Source organism: Heloderma suspectum, chromosome 2 (genome assembly GCF_057233095.1).
Source record: "Heloderma suspectum isolate Gila_16-S chromosome 2, 16-S_ref, whole genome shotgun sequence".
Taxonomy (NCBI): domain Eukaryota; kingdom Metazoa; phylum Chordata; class Lepidosauria; order Squamata; family Helodermatidae; genus Heloderma; species Heloderma suspectum.
The window spans coordinates 360,799,163-360,811,928 of NC_139459.1; the positions used below are offsets into that span (position 1 = coordinate 360,799,163).

Sequence of the window (12,766 nt, forward strand, 5' to 3'; positions counted from 1 at the left end):
CAATATGCGGATGACACCCAGCTCTACGTCACTTTCTCATCAAACCCAGCTGAGGCAGTGGCTGTTCTGAATAAGGGCCTGGGCACAGTAATGGACTGGATGAGGGCCAATAAACTGAAACTCAATCCAGACAAGATGGAGGTGCTGCTGGTGGGTGATTCATCTGCCTGGCTAGGTGATATTCAACCTGTTTTGGAGGGAGTTGCACTCCCCCCAAAGGATCACGTTCATAGTTTGGGGGTGGTCTTGGATCCAGAACTGTCACTTGAGGCACAGGTGAACTCAGTGGCACAGACAGAGCACTTTTTATCAGCTTTGGCTGGTAACCCAACTACGCCCTTATCTGGACAAAGAGAGCCTAGCTACAGTTATCCATGCTCTGGTAACCTCTCGCCTGGATTACTGCAATGCGTTATACATGGGGCCGCCTTTGAAAGTGGTCCAGAAACTTCAGCTGGTGCAAAATGGGGCAGCAAGATTGCTAACAGAGACTGGCCTTTGGGCTCATATTACGCCAGTACTTTACGAGCTGCACTGGCTGCAATCCATTTCTGGCCCCGATTCAAAGTGCTGGTAGTAACATTTAAAGCCCTTAAGGGTTTGGGTCCAGGTTATCTGAAGGATCGCCTCCTCCCATGGGTTCCTGCTCAGACCCTGAGATCATCCTCAGAGGCCTTTCTCCATGCGCCCCTGCCAAGGAAGTCAGGCCGGTGACTGGCGCGAAGGGAGCCCTTTCTGCGGTGGCTCTCCAGCTGTGGAATGAGCTCCCTGGGGAGGTTCGCCTGGCACCTACGTTGTACTCCTTCTGGCACCAGTTGAAGGCCTTTTTATTCTCCCAGTATTTCAATGTTTTAGCTTCCTAGTCTTTTAGCTTCAGTGTTTTAAATCTGTATTGTAAAATCTCTGCATTGCTGAAAGGTTTCATTCTGGTTGTAGTGTTCTGTTGTGGTTTCAAGCTTTCATATTTTGCATTGTTTCATGCTGCGCTTTGTAGTTTTAATTTTTGGGAACCACCCAGAGAGCTTTGGCTATTGGGCAGTATAAAAATGGAATAAATAAATAAATCAAAGGCTTCTAGCACTGGCATACGTAGTGAGCTGGTTTGTGAGCATAAAATCTGAACTCCACAGAGCTGAGGGTGAGTTGTCCTGAGTATCACAGTAGAGTTGGATGACTCTCCCATCCCCATCCCCAGGCCAATTAGATTCCCAGGCCAAATGTTTTGAGCACCTGTTGGGTAAGGGAGAAACCCCCCCTACTCTTGTGAGTGTGTCAGCCGTTTGGTGTGAGAGAGGAGGAGAGAGGCATTGCTCATGGCTAGAAGGGGGCATCTAACAGAGACACTTGTAAGATCCCGCTTGCTGGCTCCTTTGGTCGTGCTCTAAGGAGAAATAGGCAAGCATCCAGCCTAGAGAAAATTGTGCTCCTGGAACCCTAATAGACATTCACGGTGCAAACTGCTTTGTCACCTGAAGGGAGGTGTGGATCTTTTTTGTATATATTTATTCTACATCCATTTTCTACCCAGAAACTGCCATCTTTTGCAGCATTGGCATATTTCAGCTTGATAACCAAAAGACTTGATGATTGGAACTGACAGGATCAGGACCCCAGATCAATACAGCATAGAAACACCTATCCATGGACCTTAAGGTCATCCTCAGCAGTCCTTCTCCGTGAGCCCCTGCCAAAGGAAGTGAGGCAGGTGACTACTAGGAGGAGGGCTTTTTCTGCTGTGGCACCCCGGCTGTGGAATGAGCTCCCTGGAGAGGTTTGCCTGGCACCTGCATTGTATAACTCCTGGTGCCAGGTGAAGACCTTTTTATTTTCCCAGGCATTTTAGCATTTTAGCTTTCTAGACTTTTGCTTTGCTGTTTTAAACCTGTATTTTAAATTCCTGCATTGTTGCTAGGTTTTATTGTGGTTGTATTGTTATATTGTGGTTTGGATGTTCTATATATTTAAATTTGTTTTATTGCGGGAAGTTTGGTTTTAATTTTTGTGAACCACACAGAGAGCTTTGGCTATTGCTTGGTATAGAAATAAATAAATAAATAAATAAATGTTTAGAACCTGGGGGTGGGGGTGGGACACGCAAGACAGGATGGATATTCTTAGAGCTTAAGAGATAAGGCCAATAACAGGACACAAATCCTTTCCCCTACCTCATTAAAATGGCCGGGCCAGGCAATGGCTTCCTGCTTAATGGTGAGTTTCAGGTCTGGAGATGCCTGTCTCTCCACACTCCCAATAGTCACTCTAGCACGAGACTCATTGGGAAACATCACCCAATTCACGATATCAAAGTCAGCTGCCAGTTCCCCACTCTTATCCAGATACAGTCCTCCCATGGAAGCATTAGAAAACTGGATGTCTCGTAAGGAAGTGTGAAGCTAGAATGACAGAGAAAACAGCCTGGATTTAGAAATCATGAAAATGTAGTCCATATCTTAGGCCTCATCACTTTGAGCTGTGATTGTCCATGTTCAATGCACATCCCATCAGGGCTCACAATGCCATTCTTTCGCTGTTCACAGTCACAACTAGAGTTGTCAGAATGATCCGCAATCAATTCAAAAGTGATCATATTTAAGAGAGGGCTTTTCCCAAGTTGCACAGATTAGGAAAACCTGCAGGACTTTTTGTGGGTGTTTTACGGGGGTGGGGGAGGTGCAAGTGCACATTAGTAAAAAGCGCACTTTGGCACATGACCAAAATCCTCATACACAAAAGTGCATCCCATCAATGAACAGAATGTCCGGGAGGGACATTCGTGAAAGGTAAGTCCCATCCCGGGGGGGGGCGGGGGGGCGGAGAAGTTCTCCCCAAACAACCTTTGGAGGACCGAATGCGTTGGCGCTCGGCCCCCCGAAGTTTCGGGGAGAAATTCTCCCCCATCCCTAGCATTCCCTGCATCTCGTCATCCAACTCATTAATAAAAATGTGGAAGAGCACTTGGCCCAGGACTGAGCCCTGTGGTACCTCGCTTGATACCTCTCCCCAGTTTGAGAAGGTCCCATTGATAAGCACTCCTTGAGTCCAATTCTGTAGCCAACTGTGGATCCACCTGATGGACCCTTGCCACTGGTCCATCTTCCAGAAATGTAGCCCGCCATCCTGGCCTCCAAATTTCTCATGCCAGCACCACCTTCATAGCCAGTCATTTGTTCCCACATAGATGAGAAGAAAGGGATACCTGTCATTGGGCTTTATGAGCATTGGGAACCCTTCAGACACATCTCTAGCCCATCCTCCTGGGAGACAGCTTACCTGGTGAGTCCATGGGTCTTCACGACATACTTAGGTTTCGATCCCAAATAGCAAGGTGTCTCCCACTACTACTAGTCATCTCTTCTTCCTGTTGTAAGCCTTGCTTTCATCGCCTCTGTTTGACTGACCTTCAGCCTCTTGCTTGCTCTCATGCAGGGTCCCCTGTAATTCTTCCTCTGCATGGTGTCTTCCAGTCTCATCCTCAAGTACCTGGAAATGATTCTGTAATTCCAATGCTTCCACTGGTCTAGAGTGGCTTCCAGTTGTTCTGCTTCTAACTGTCACGCTTTTCCAAGAAGTATTCTTTACTTCATTTTTCCTCGCCTCAGCAGTTTCCTATTCTGTCTGAGCTTGCTGTTGCTCTTCTAGCTTTATGTTTCTTGCTTTTTGATTGTACTGGAATAGCCTGTGTTTCATCCTCTATTCACTGGAAGTGAAAAACACAGCCCCACTGGTATGGAAGTGTGTGTTACAAGGAAATGATTTAAAAAATAAAATAAAAAAACCCATCATTAGCTGCCTCCCCCTTGACCTCCCCTGCCAAACTCCCCTGGCCAACTCCTGTTTTCCCTCCCTGTTCACTCCCTCTGATGGCTTGCTGTTTGGGAGCTGGCTTCCTAGCATAGTCCCTAGACCATCCAGAGCAACGTCCTCTGCTCTGCTCACCTGGGAAGTGGGACACAGACTGAAACTTCCTGCCCACACAGCTGCAGGAATCACTCTGGCCACACCCCCTCAATTCAATTGGAGCTCTCAGGAGCACATGGGGTGCACACGGAGACTCAGAAGGGAAAGGACAGCCCCCTGGGCTTACTCCAGCCCACTCCCTGCTTTGCCTTCATCACCTCTTCCCCTGCAACTCCCTTGGCCAACTCCCGTCTGCTCTCCCTGTTTGCTTGCTGTGATCATGCCCTCTCTGGGAGCTTGCTTGCTTCTATAGTCCCAAGACCAGCTGGAGCAGCTTCCTCTGCACTGCTCAGCTAGGAAACAGGAAACAGACATGTCAAAGGAGATGTGAGATTGAGTAGAATCAGCAGCGTGGATTTCCCCTTGTTTCTTTTAATGGTCATCCTTCCTGAGACCAAGACTGATTCAGTCACATAACCAGAGAGGGAATCCAAATGGAAAGGGGCTAGACAATCAGGAACTGCATCTGGGCTGCCACCGCCCTCCCTCTTGAGACCACTAGCCAAAGGGGGGTATTAGGGCTGGCAGCAGTTATCCAAAACCAGAGCTGTGAACACAGTCCCCATCACAGTTTGGATGTGACTTTGGACCATCTGAAGCAGCCCTGCTTTGCTTCAGGCTGATTCTGACCCCCTCCGCTTCTCTTCAGACCCCAATCCAAAGCTCGATTTGGATATCCAAATCATTCTGATATGACATGTTCTCATTGACTGGCATTGAAAAATAGAAATGGCTGTCAGGTTTACAGTTTTTATGCTAAACACATGAAATTTGGGAACCTGGCATCCCCCATGGAGGGGATTCCACCTGCCAAATTTCAGACAGTCTGCCAAAGGAGTTGTTGCACTAGGCACTGCTACAATGTGCTTTTCTCAGAATTACAAACCAAACTCAGCAGGGATAATAATGTGAGAAGTTAGTTGTTGGAGTGGAGGAGGTCACTGTCCCTGATCTCTGCTGTAGGTTGCTGTGAAGTGCCTCCTCAGTCAGTGACCTCTGAGCACTGCAACTTGCCTCCGCATTCAGCTGCCCCACTACACCAGCACTCACTATCTGGACCGGGGGAGCAGCTGACTGCCCCATATTGGGCTTGCTTGCTTTGCAACACAGGGTGGTTTTGAGTTATTCAAATGATAGATGTTAGTGTGTGTGTAGTTCTTTGTCTACTGCTTTTTGAAATGTTGTCTGTGTTGTACTTTGACACACACTGCTTGCTTGAGCACAACACAAACACAAACACAAAAACGAACACACAAGGAGGGAGAGAGGGGGGGATCAGAAGAAAAGTAAATGCTGGACTACCTACAAGCAAGGCAGGAGGACAACAGAAGACAACGTGGTTTTTAACTGTTCTTGTTCTTGCTGTTGTTTAAGGGAAATGTGATCAAAAATGGGAAAGGAAGGAATATGGGAAAGGAGGAGGGGGGCAGGTGGAGGAGAGCCAAGAAAAAGGACAGGAGAGTAGTGTGTGTGTGTGTGTGTGTGTGAAAAATCGAGACAGAATTAAAGTAAGGGCAAAGAAATTGAGAAGGGTGTCGTGGAAGTGAAAGAAAGAGGCAAGGGAAGGAAAAGTAGTTTTTATTGTATTTCTCCTTTTTGAAATAAACAGTAAAGAAAAGAATGAAGTGTAAAACGTATTAGAGAAGGGGGAGGGGAGAGACAAAGAACCAGGAACAGAAAGAGGGAAACTCACACTCCGTACTTTTCAAGTGTTTGGTTTTTCAAATAAAGGATCTACAAATGAAAGAAAGAAAGAAAGAAAGAAAGAAAGAAAGAAAGAGAAAAGTTGGATTTGGAAGGAAGAAGAAAGTACAAGCACGCACACCATGTACACACAACTCGCCGTAAACCAAAACCACCAACTAATCAGTGCTCTCTCTCTCTCTCTCTCTCTCTCTCTCTCTCTCTCTCTCTCACACACACACACACACACTGAAATGAAAGCAGACTGAACTCTCCAATGAGTCCACTCCAATTCTGCCCCCCTCCTCCACCACTGTCACTGTTTGGAGACTGCTGGGTTAAACTCTGCCCTCATTTGGCAATTGGAGATGCCATTCACCAAGGCTCACCATTTCCCCCTCCCGCCTCCCCCTCCTCTCCCCCTCCCATATCTTTTGCAAGTTGCTACCTTTTGGAGATGGGCTGTGTGTGCTTCAAAAGGCATCAGAATGCCTCTGAAGATCCAAGTGGAACTGAGGAGCCTTGGCGATGAGCTGCTTCGCTTCGGGGCACCTTGGCGCTGTTCTGATCCACTTCGGATCATGACAAGGCACCTCCAAAGCAGCCCACTTTGCTTAGTTATTCGGGATTCAGTCCGAAGATGTGCACAGCCTTATCCAAAACCATAGAGTCCAGACAATGTTTCCAAATAAATGGTCACACTACTGCTCCCTTAGGAACAGCAGGCACTACCCCCTCACATCGGGATGCATTCTCCGCTAGGGATGGATGGACTCACCTCTGTCCAAGGCATGGGGGAGGTCCAAAGGCCCCCCACCCAGCCTCCCAGCTTGCCTCGCAAGGTCATCCAAGTGAGCTGCCCCACCCGCCTCCACAGGGCTTAACTGCTGGAGTCCTCAGCACACATTGGCCCAGCAAGCAAACCATCCTAGGGATGTACGAAAGTTCTGCCATGGATCACGGGAGGCTGAATGCCAGCGCATTTGGCCCCCCGAAATCAGTGGCGGAACGGCCCCCCGCCCCTCCCGGGATGGGACTTACCTGGGGCAGATCTTCCTGGTGATGGCGGCTCCGGCAGTGGTTCAGCGGAGGTTCGGCGGCGGCGGCTGCGGAGGCCAGTCTTCCGACGGGCTGCCGCCGCCACCACCATTTCCAAGTTAAAAATTAAAAAAAAAACGTGATAGGCTATGTAAAGATTTACGTAGCCTATCACGGCTAAATTTTACAAAACACTGTGATAGGCTACGTAAATGTTTGCATAGCCTATCACGGCTGATTAAGAACATAACACGCGTGTACGCAAATGGCGGCGCCCATGGGTGCCACGGTTTGCGTTCCTTATTTTGGCTCATCTTAGTCTACGTAAACATTTACGTAGACTACGGCAAAAATAAGGGGAACGCGAAGCAGAGCTGGCCAGCCAGGATTCGGGGGAGGGGAGGGATGGAGCGCCTCCCCCCCCGGCCAGAATTTCGGGGGGAGGGACAGAGCGCCTCCCCCCCAGCAATAGCATAATCCGCAAACAGGTAAGTTACTTTCGTACATCCCTAATTACCATTGTTTCTTTGCAAGGAGAAGATGGCTAGAGAGGGTGGTGTGCTAAGGCCTCATCCAGACAATGCCAGCTGGTAAGGGCTTCCTTGACAGCCGACAGGGCAAGATGAGGCCTCAGTGCTGTATATACCCCAGCCACACATGCCATCTCCCCCTTGCAAAGAGGAGAGAGTGAGAATGGTTGGGGTGCGTGTGGTGAGAACTCGGGGCCGTTCCCAGCTGCTCAGCACCCAGCTCTGTCAGCTAGGGATGTTAGAGAATTCCACCATGGATCCCAGGGGGGGCGAATTCCAGTGACTTTGGCCTCCTAGAATCCATGGTGGAACGGAGCCCCCCACCCCTCCACCCCACGAAAGCCCCGTGAAACAGAGCCTTCCTGGCTGCAGCTCTGGCTCCGGCGATGGCTCCGATGGCTCCCGGGCTGCTGCGGCCGCAAATGGAGGCTGTCGTAGCAGCTGCCATTTGCGTCCCTATGCCAGCCCGTGATAGGGAACATATATATTTACGTAGCCTATCACGGCTAAAGCAGGGATGCAAATGTCTTCCCCTACACCATTTGCGCCCCTGCTTTAGCTGTGATAGGCTACATAAATATTTACGTAGCCTATCACGGGCTTGTGTAGGAACGCAAATGGCATCCCCTATGCAGGAAGCCATTTGCGTCTGCACCAACCTGGCAGTGGCTGGAGGCCCTGCTGTGGGTTGGCCTGGCTGGTGGCTTCACAGCCTGGCCGCAGAGTGGAGCCAACTGGGCAGGATTCCAGGGGAAGGAATGGATCACCTCGCCCCCATCGAGGATTCTGTGGGGAGAAACAGATCGCCTCCCCCCACCTGTGGAACCCAGCAGAGCCAGGTAAGAGGTGTTTTGTACACCCCTTCTGTCAGCGCCACATGGCTCGGTGAGCAGGGTCAAAGGGGCTGGGTGGGGGGAGTCTGCTGGCCTCCCAGATGAAGGTGGGTGCTTGTGACATCCCTATTTACTACAGGCTGCACCCACCTGGTCATACCCCATCCTCCACAGCTAGCTTATATTCGGAGGACATGTAAGAGGGGGCACATTGCTGCAAACTCCCTGTGCACTTCATAAGACCGCGACCAGAGAAATCGATCCCAATGGGTCTTCTACAACAAAAACATTAAGTTGACTGCAAAGTCAAGAGATTGTATCCTGATGGTGCTTCAGAAAACAACAACAACTGCTTCTCGATGGGCCTGGGGCTTCGTTTGTAAGGGATTTTTGGAGGAGGGAAGCTACTTGAGCATGTAACGGTGGCAGAAAACAGGGTCTACTGCCTGCCTGCACTGCCATGCAGAGGGAACAATTATCTGCTCTAACCCACGTTTGGTCATCTTATCATGAGTCTTTATGGAGATGTTGCCAAAGGAAAAGGGAATACCTGCCAGGGCTGCAGCCTTTGACGTTCCCGCCTTTCTCCATCACCCACCATCAACATCCGCTTGAATATGCAGCATGTAAGGCAAGGGGCACAGCTTGGATGCTGCTATAAGTTACGTAGCTGTCCTGAGACAGGGCTCTCTCAATCTCCTCCTGGGGCAGCGTTGCCTGTTTCTCTTTCTCTCTGCAACCTGTCCAAATTTTCATGGACAAAACATGCATTGAACTGAAACACTTAAAAGTTTCATCCCAAAACAGTTCCAGAGAAGAGGAGAATGGCTCATAGTAATCATATTTTGTCATAATTGTACTCTTCATTATGAAGGACAAAGAACCGTGGAGGAAATGGAAGTTAGAAGGTGGAAGAGACAAGTTGATGTTAATGTCCTGAAAAGTTGGCGTGATCCAGAGTTTTGCCCCAGTTGGGTTCTTTTCGAGTGTTCTTTGTATAAACGTCAACAGAAAGCAGCCATAGTGGGAGTCCGCATAGTAAACAATTACCTTCACTTCTTTCCCCAAGAAAGAAAGGTCGATCTGCAATATGTAATTTAAGAAATGTCGTCGTAGTCTTTTGGAGAAAGTGACACAAATTCCACTTCTGATCATCAGGGGTGTCAAGGCACCTAGGAACCTCTCCCCATTCTCAGTGTCTGGAGCAAAGAGACCGACCCATGTCCATTGGAAGAACAGGAGCAGCTGGATGATCCCCGGGTACTGGGTTTCTTCCTTCAGGGCCATGCGGTAGACAAAAGGGAACTGACTTCTGTCATTAGAAACAGGAGTAGCAGTGCCATAACTCATCTAGGGAGCAAAGTAAAGTCAGAGATGGTAGTTTAGTATCAGTTTGTTTTCTGGATGAAGGTCAAATAATTTTGGCTAAAATAGAAGGATGATTATGTGCCCCGCATTGGCTTCCATAAAGAGGAAAAAAGGCAGGATATAAATGAAATGAATGAATGAATGAATGAATGAATGAATAAATAAATAGTATCTAAACCAATGCCTGTCAGTATGAGGCAGAATATGTGGATAGGGAGTGCAGAAATATCTCAAGCTCCATTTGTGGTGCAGCCCAAGAGGAACACTGAGGTCCTGTACACGCATTCAAAACACTGTAGAGTGATACATTTCAGGAACCAGTCAATGGAGGTTAGACCTGCTCGCTGCCTTGTGTCAGGGAAGTGAAAAGGATAGATTTACCCTCGCCCCCAACTATGTTCTAGATTCTGTTTGGGGAGCACACAGGAGCCCTATTCAAGAATTAAAGCAATCAAGGGGCCACATGAGAACCAAAGAAACCCACTTTGGGTTTCGACCTGGTTACAGAACCGAATCAGCCTTGGTTGCTCTGCAGGATGATCTATATCAAGAGAGGAATGGGGGAATGCCACTCTGCTAATTCTGCTCCATCTCTCATTGGCTTTGGGTACCATGGACCATGGTTTCCTGCTGGATCGAGGCTGTGGGAAGGGCAGTGGAAGAAGTGGCTTACAATGGTTTCAATCAAACGATGGGGCTGATTTGAGGGAATAATGTTGGGTGTCCATTTCTTGACCCCTTGACAGTTGAGTTACAGGGTTCCACAGGGCACCATCTTGTCCCCAATATTGCTCAACATTAGGGATGGGGGAGAATTTCTCCCCGAAACTTCGGGGGGCCGAGTGCCAACGCATTCGGCCCCCCGAAATCGGCGGTGAAATTCTCCGCCACCCCCCCGGGATGGGACTTACCTTTCACGAATGTCCCTCCTGGCGGTGGGTCCTGGCGGCGGTTCCTCGGGTCGTCGTCAGGGGCGGGGGCGGCAGCCGGTCTTTCGACCGGCTGCCGCTGCTGCCATTACAAGGAAATTTAAAAAAAAACAAAACCCCGTGATAGGCTACGTAATGATTAATGTAGCCTATCATGGCTAGATCTCCAAAGTCAGCTGTGATAAGCTATGTTGATCGTCATGTAGCCTATCACGGGGGTGGTTTTATTTTTTTATTTTTTTTCGCGGCCAGGTAGACGGGGCGCTTCTACCCAGCCTGAATTTCGCCGGCGAGGGATGGGTCGCCTCCCTCCCAGCCTGAATTTTGGCCAGGCGAGGCAGGGCACCGCCCCCCCCTCGCATGAACTTCGGGGGGAGAAGCGAAGCACCTCCCCCCCACCGCGAAGCAAGCTTCGAGGACAGGTAAGGGACTTTTGTCCATCCCTACTCAACATCTGTATGAATTCACTAGAAGTAGTCATGAGGGGATTTGGAAGAGGACGGAAGCCCTTTGGGTAACTGGTTCCCAAGTCCAGGAGATAGGGCCATTGCCTCTTCTGGATGGGGCTGCACTCCCCTTCAAAGATCAGGTTTGCCGCCGCCGGGCGGATACGGGCCCATTGACTACAAGAGGAACTTGCCCCAGCGGGGGCTGTCGGGCTATAGCCTGTTCGCCATTGGAATTGGGACCCTCGTCTATGGCTATTATTCCCTTGTGACATGGAACCGAGAGAGGCGGCGCCTGAACATCGAGGACCTGGAGACGCGAGTGGCCATCTTTCCCCTTCTTATGGCTGAGGATGACTGCAGGATGCTACGCATCTTGAGTCAAAATCTCGACGAGGAGGCCAAGATCATGAAGGACATCCCCAGCTGGAAGGTAGGTGAGTCTCTGTTCCACAGCACACGCTGGGTGCCCCCCACGCTCGACGAGCTCTTTTACCTGCACCCGCAGAGAGTGCTCGACAACGCTAAATTTGGCTGCCAGTTTTACGTGTGAGCGGCAGCAGGGTTTGTGTGAACCGCCCAGAGAGCTTCGGCTATTGGGCGGTATAGAAATGAAATGAAATGAAATGAAAAAAAAAAGGTTTGTAATCTGGGGGGAGTCCTACATCCATCGTCCCTGCAGGCCCACGTGGCCTATGCAGCTTGGAGTGTCTTTTGCCAACTTCAGCTGGTTCGCCAGCTACGGCCTCTCCTGGATGTGGTAGCTTGTTCACCATGGTACAGGTGCTAATAACCTGAAGACTGGATTACTGCCATGCACTCTATGTGGGGCTGCCCTCAAGGCTCCTCTGAAAGCTGGCGATAGTTCAGAAATCAGGAGCTCGGCCGTTGTCGGTAGGGATGTACGAAAGTCACTTACCTTTTCAAAGATGATACCCAGTGGGAGGGAGGTACGGAAATCCTAAGACGGCTGGCTTTGCTCTGCGGTGACTCGGCAGAGCTGCCAGCCAGGTGCATTCGCAGGCATGCAGAGCCTGCGGATGCAAATGTTGGTGGCTATGGTGGCCGCCCTTTGCATTCCTGTTTTTTTGCCGTGATAGGCTATGTCTAGTACAGCTTCCGTGGTCTCCTGCCATCCCTGCCCCCAGGGATGCCTGGCCTCCCATCCCAGAGCTCCACCACTGCCATGACTCACCTCCAACACGCGCTCCAGAGAACCATTATTCCCAGGAGGCACAGGGACTGAACAGCGAGAGCTGAGCCCAAGCAGTGCTCAGCTCCCCTTTCTATGCACCTGGCCTCCTGTCCGCTCCCCATTCACACCTGTGGGATTTTGTAGATGCTCGACATGGAGGAAATGTGGAGGGAGAGGTCCGATTCAGCCCCTTCAAGGACGGCCAGCAGGTGATTCTTCCTCCCGCAGCTGTAATGTGGCATGTTGCTTTCACCCCCAGCAAGGAGCTGCAGCATGGCGTAGGAGGTGGCACTTCCGTCGAAGAAGGACTTGAAGATGTTGTAGCCCAGGGTGATGTTGGGTAAGAGCCTGGGGTTCCGGTTGATCTCGTGAATGGCAGACATGAAATACAGGATGTGCCAGTGCCTTGTAGTGTGGAAACTGCAAAAAATAAACAAAAATTAAATGCAATGCCTTGTGCTGTCATTCTCCATTGAACAAAAACAAATCTCAGTCTCTTTCTTTTATACCCTCAAATTCTTTTTCATGCTTTTTCAATCCCAGTAGAGCCAATCATCACATAATGCTTTGGACATTCATAGGGAACAGCAAACATACCTGTGTTGCAAGGGAATTCAATATCCATTTACCTGATGAAAGGAAAGATGGAGATATTTGTACCACATTCCTTGAGCGGGGATGTTGGCAGATGGCAAGGATCAAGGACATAAGTGTCTGTCTGACTATACTTAGATAGGTAATCTCTCTCTCTCTCTCTCTCTCTCTCTCTCTCACACACACACACACA

General features: G+C 49.6%; 1 pseudogene; it reads left to right on the forward strand.

Annotated features, from left to right (window-relative positions):
* Positions 1-11,337, forward strand: part of LOC146355641 (NADH dehydrogenase [ubiquinone] 1 alpha subcomplex subunit 13 pseudogene) — a 33,596-nt pseudogene extending 22,259 nt beyond the window's left edge.
* Positions 11,338-12,766: the final 1,429 nt, after the last annotated feature.